The sequence below is a fragment of the Arachis stenosperma genome, chromosome 3, assembly GCF_014773155.1.
Source record: "Arachis stenosperma cultivar V10309 chromosome 3, arast.V10309.gnm1.PFL2, whole genome shotgun sequence".
Lineage (NCBI taxonomy): Eukaryota > Viridiplantae > Streptophyta > Magnoliopsida > Fabales > Fabaceae > Arachis > Arachis stenosperma.
In genome coordinates, this window is record NC_080379.1 from 18,398,666 (window position 1) to 18,404,665 (window position 6,000).

Sequence of the window (6,000 nt, forward strand, 5' to 3'; positions counted from 1 at the left end):
GCTCATTTATATGCTGGGCCAGTTGGGCCCACCGGCCCGGTTTGGATCCGGTTCAACCGGTTCGGTCCTTCTAGTCTAATTTTGTGCCAAATTTTTTGAAATTGGTATCAAAATTCTCGTTTCGAAGATCTCTATCCTATTTTGATATTAGTTTTGCATTTTTAATTTTCCTAATTAAAATTCAAATTATTGATTAATTATTTACCAATTTTAGCGGGGTTTACATTTGCTTAAGATTTTGGTTCGGCAATGTATGAATGGCCAGATGGGGTGTTTTGGTAATTTTTTGGTGGAAATATCATTGAGAATAAAGTATAAATTAGTGAGGTGTGATGGTCGAGATATTTAATTAAAAGTTACGAAGAATCGATAACCGAAAAACTCGAAAACGGATTAAAATACAAGTAATATTTTGAAAGGAAAAGGCTAAGGGTTTCCGTTGTGGTATAAAATTAAGGTTAGTATTGAAACTTTATTTTTGAAGGGTAACATTATATTTGTATATAAAAATTGAGGTACAATTTGTAACTATATAAGTTTTCGGGTATTTTCGGTAATAAATAAATTACAGTGGTAAATTGGGTATTTTATAAAAGTTCAGAATTACTTTTATAAATATTGAGATAAGTGAGGTTTCAAATATAATTTTATAAAAATGTTCGGTTAAAAATGAAATATTTAAAAGTTTTAAATTTAAAACATAGATTGAAAGAGTTTAAGAATAACAGCTTTACAAAGCTAAGTTTTTAAGAACAGATATAAATATTATTTATTTATTATTTAAAATATCTTATTTATATAATTGTTATTATTATTTTATTAATAATATTATCTAGTAAAGATATTATTAGTATTATTATAAGTCAGAAGATAGCAAACAGAGTGATCTTAAAAGTTTTAGAAAATGTAGATTTAATTAAAGTACTTTATAATTATTTTTCATAAGACAATTAGGGAAAGGCGAGAGAATAATTCAAAGATAATCTATATTATGGAGTGATAGGAGAGAAAAGAAGAGAGAAAGAAAAGAAGTAAGAACATAAAAGAAAAATATGAGAAGGATAACAAAAGAAAAAGAACAAAAAGAGAAGGATGTATTAAGTAAAATGATCTCTGCCACAAAAGAGCAAAGAGTAGTGACTGAAAAGATTTTAATGAACATCTACCACAGTAGAGTAGATAGAAAAGAATGTATTAATTAAAGAATTCTCTATCGCAGTAGAGTAGAGAGCAAAGATTGAAAAGAAATTGAGTGCTGTTTGGGCCTGAGTGCCAGTTGTCTAGTGAGGACGGCGATGCATAATGCTCACTTGATACTATAGGGACGACTCAGTGAGGACGGCGATGCGTAATGCTCATGGAGGATACGTTGGCTAAGATAAGGACGGTGATATGGTGTGGAATTTATAACCCACAAACTAACCGGCAAGTGCACTGGTTCGTACCAAGTAGTACCTCTAGTGAATGAGGTTCGATCCCACGAGGATTGATGGACTAAGCAATAATGATTGAATGATTTACTTAGTTAGACAAGCATAAAAGAGTGTTTGGGTCTCAATTGCGTTAAACAGTAAATTCAGAGAATTAAATAAGCAAGCAGTAAACGGGTTGTAAAATATATATGAGAGAGCAGTTAAGGTTTCAGAGATATTTATTTTCCGGATTAACTTTTCTTACCAACTATTTTAATCATGTAAGATTCAATTCATGGCAAACTATATGTGACTAAACCCTAATTCCTTTGACCTTTTTAGTCTCCTCTAACCTTCATCAACCGTCGATTCCTTGGTTACTTGATTCTTAGAGGGTTAAGTTCGAAACTAGTTTATGTGCCACAAAAACCCTAATTATCCAAATATAAGAGGATTATATGTCATGTATCCTGTCAAGTCCAGATAATTAGACATTTAAGAGAAACTATTTTCAAGTTGTTGTTGAAGTAAATTACTTTTTCAAGGTTTACAGGAACTCAATTAGAATAAGGGTCATACTTCTGTTCCACCCATATTCATAAGATGAAGAACGAAAACAATTCTTGAAATTGAAATAAAAACATTAATTAAAATGGAAGAGTAATAGTATCAATCCATGCAATAGACAGAGCTCCTAACCTTAACAGTAGAGGTTTAGTTGCTCATGGTTCAGAGAGAAAACAAGGATTTTGAAAAATTGTACAGGGCGGAATGAGGTAAGAGAGAAGAAAAGAGCCCGAAGGGCTGAATCTTTTCCCTTTTATATCTAATTCTAATTAAGGTAAAATATATTTTCTAAAACTAAATAATATCTTTTCCTATTTGTAATTAAAATAAAAGTTCTATTAAAAAATAAATAAAATCTTCGCGCTGGCTCCTTGGACGAATGGGGACCACCAAATTCACTAAGGGTGGCGCCAAACTTGGGCTGGGCCAAGTTTGGTGCCACCATTCCCGTATGCAAATCTTGGAGTAATGGTAATCATGAAGCCAAACTTGAAAAAATCCAAGTTTGACTTCACTTCAACGACATGAAATCCTGGAGGTGAGTGAGTGTGGCGCCAAACTTGGAAAATCCCAAGTTTGGCGCCACCAAGGCAGTGATTCCAGAATAAAAGTATAAACTATTATATATCGCTGCAAAGCTCTAGAAGTTAGCTTTCCAATGACCTTGGTATAGTGTCAATTAGATCTCTATAATGTAAGTTATGTCTGTTGGAGTGCAAGAAGGTCGGGATTGACAGCATCATCCACTTTCTTCCTTTTCTTCTACACAAACCCTGTCAAATCCATCCGAATGCTACCTGAAATAAATCAAATTGCACACAACTCAAAGTAGCATTCATAGTGGCTCAAAAGTACTTAAATCTTGATTAAACTTAGTAAATTCGAATGCAAATTCACTAGGAAAAGATAGGAAAGATGCTCACGCATCACAACACCAAACTTGAATTGTTGCTTGTCCTCAACTAATATAAACTTAGGATGTGAATTTACATGAGAAGTGACTGCTCAATTAAGCTCCTATCTATTCTCAAAGTGGGGTTAACAACACTGAAACTCTGAATAGTTTTGGCATCTCACTATCCTTTGAATCTTAGGAATGTCACTATCATTCGGAATTAGAATCTAGATAATATTATGAATTCTCTGACCTTTTGACTTAGGATTTATCCTTGAACACACAACAACTTTTCTTTTATTCTTTTTTTTTGTGCTTTGCACCATGAGCCTAGCCGTGATTTTATATGTTTTGTCTCAAGCTTTACTTGACACAAAAACACCACAAGCACTTAACTAGGGAACTCTCATTGAGTTTTGATTTTTTTTCTTTTAATTACTCCAAGATAGTGGTGCTTAAAGCCTTTGGCATACTCTGTTAAATGTACTTGATCTCGACTCTTAGTGTTTTGTCTCAAAAGTTACTTGACACATTTACACCACAAGCCTGTGGCTAGAAAAACAACTCTTTGAGCTTTTAATCATATTTGACTTTCCTAGCCATTGATGCTCACAGCTTTGGACTTTGCTTTTCCTTTTGTTGTTTCTATTGGTTCAAGGATTAAGCTTTTTCCTGTTCCTCATGCCTCAACATCCTTTGATTCAAATTCAAATGTGCACTGTTCAAATCATGCGTTCAGAATCACAGATAATACCGCCACATTTAAGTAAATAAGACTATTCTTAAACATAACTCAATTTCTCATGAAATACATCACTTCTTTCCTTTTCGTTTTATATTCAAGCTCAATGAACGGTACATGAGAGATTTTTTTTCAAACTAAAAACAAATAACAGAATTAAAAATAACAAAATTAAACTAGAACCTAGAAATTGAAATTTCTAAAGATCATGCAAACATTGAAACAAAATATCAGAAAATAGGAATATAACATAATAATAGCAGAAGGAAATAGGAATGAAGGAAATTTGACCACCTCAATTATCCTGGTGGCCATCTCATTCCTCAAGTTGTACTCCTCCGTAAAGATTATTCTCCTCGCTTGGGTGCCATTGATGATATCATAAATAGAGAGTGCGCTCTACAACACCAAACTTAAAACTTTGCTTGTCCCCAAGCAAAGAAAAATTGAAAACAGGGAGAGATATAAAAAAAATTGCACAGATGAGTAAAAACAAAAATTATTACAGAAGAAGAAAATGAAAAAAAAAGGGTAAGAGACGTTAAAATTTATTTTTCTCTTATTTGTTTATTTATTTATTTTTTTGTTTATTTTTTTTGTTTTTGGAAATTTGGTGGAGACATACTTGGGAAATCCCAAGTTTGGCTCTACTGAATGGAATGAATTCAACCATCCCCTATCTTTGCTCATAGACATTTGTGAAGAGGGCGCTCAATGGAAGAGAGATTCAAGAGGGAAGCCGGTTCAACTGAGAAGGCATGACCTCAAGCCCGTGGCTAGGGGATGGTTGGAGTTTATCCAACGCTCAATCATTCCCACTAGCAACCGGTCTGAAGCTACTATAGACCGGGCTATCATGATTCATAGTATCATGATTGGAGAGGAAGTAGAAGTTCATGAGGTTATATCCCAAGAACTTTATAAGGTGGCGGATAAGTCCTCTACCTTGGCAAGGTTACCTTCCCTCATCTCATTTGTCACCTCTATAATTTAGTTGGAATTACCATAGAGGGAGACATCCTCATTGATGAGGACAAGCCCATCACTAAGAAGAGGATGGAGCAAACAAGAGATCCTATTGGGAGAATTGAGTTCCAACATGGGACAACTAAGGGTGGAGCACCAAGAACATTCCATCCTCCTCCATGAAATTAGAGAAGACCAAAGAACCATGAGAGAGGAGAAACAAAGACAAGGAAGAGACATTGAGGAGCTCAAGCACTCCATAAGATCTTCAAGAGGAGGAACAAGCCGCCATCACTAAGGTGGACCCGTTCTTTAATCTCCTTGTTCTTTATTTTTCTATTTTTTGAATTTTTATGCTTATGTTTATCTATGTTTGTGTCTTATGATCATTAGTGTCTAAGTGTCTATGCCTTAAAGTTATGAATGTCCTATGAATCCATCACCTTTCTTAAACACTACAAAAGAACAAGAAGTACATGATTTCGAATTCATCCTTGAAACTGGTTTAATTATTTTGATGTGGTGACAATACTTTTTGTTTTCTGAATGTATGCTTGAACAGTGCATAAGTCTTTTGAATTTGTTGTTTAAAGAATGTTAAAATTGTTGGCTCTTGAAAGAATGATGGAAAAAGGAGAAATGTTATTGAGGATCTGAAAAATCATCAAAATGATTCTTGAAGCAAGAAAAAGCAGTGAATTCAAAAAAAAAGCAAGTAGAAAAAGCCAATAGCCCTTTAAACCAAAAGGCAAGGGTAATAAAAAGGATCCAAGGCTTTGAGCATCAGTGGATAGGAAGGCCAACAGGAATAACATCCTGGCCTAAGTGGCTAAACCAAGCTGTCCCTAACCATGTGCTTGTGGCGTGAAGGTGTCAAGTGAAAACTTGAGACTGAGCGGTTAAAGTCGTAATCCAAAGCAAAAAGAGTGTGCTTAAGAACCCTGGACACCTCTAATTGGGGACTCTAGCAAAGCTGAGTCACAATCTGAAAAGGTTCACCCAGTTATGTGTTTGTGGCATGTATGTATCCGGTGGTAATACTGGAGAACAGAGTGCTTTGGGCCATGGCCAAGACTCATAAAGTAGCTGTGTTCAAGAATCAACATACTTAACTAGGAGAATCAATAACACTATCTGAATTCTGAGTTCCTATAGATGCCAATCATTCTGAACTTCAAAGGATAAAGTGAGATGCCAAAACTGTTTGGAGGCAAAAAGCTACTAGTCCCGCTCATCTAATTAGAGCTAAGTTTCATTGATAATTTGGAGTCTATAGTATATTCTCTTCTTTTTATCCAATTTTATTTTCAGTTGCTTGTGGACAAGCAACAATTTAAGTTTGGTGTTGTGATGAGCGGATAATTTATACGCTTTTTGGCATTGTTTTTAGTATGTTTAGTTAGTTTTTATTATATTTT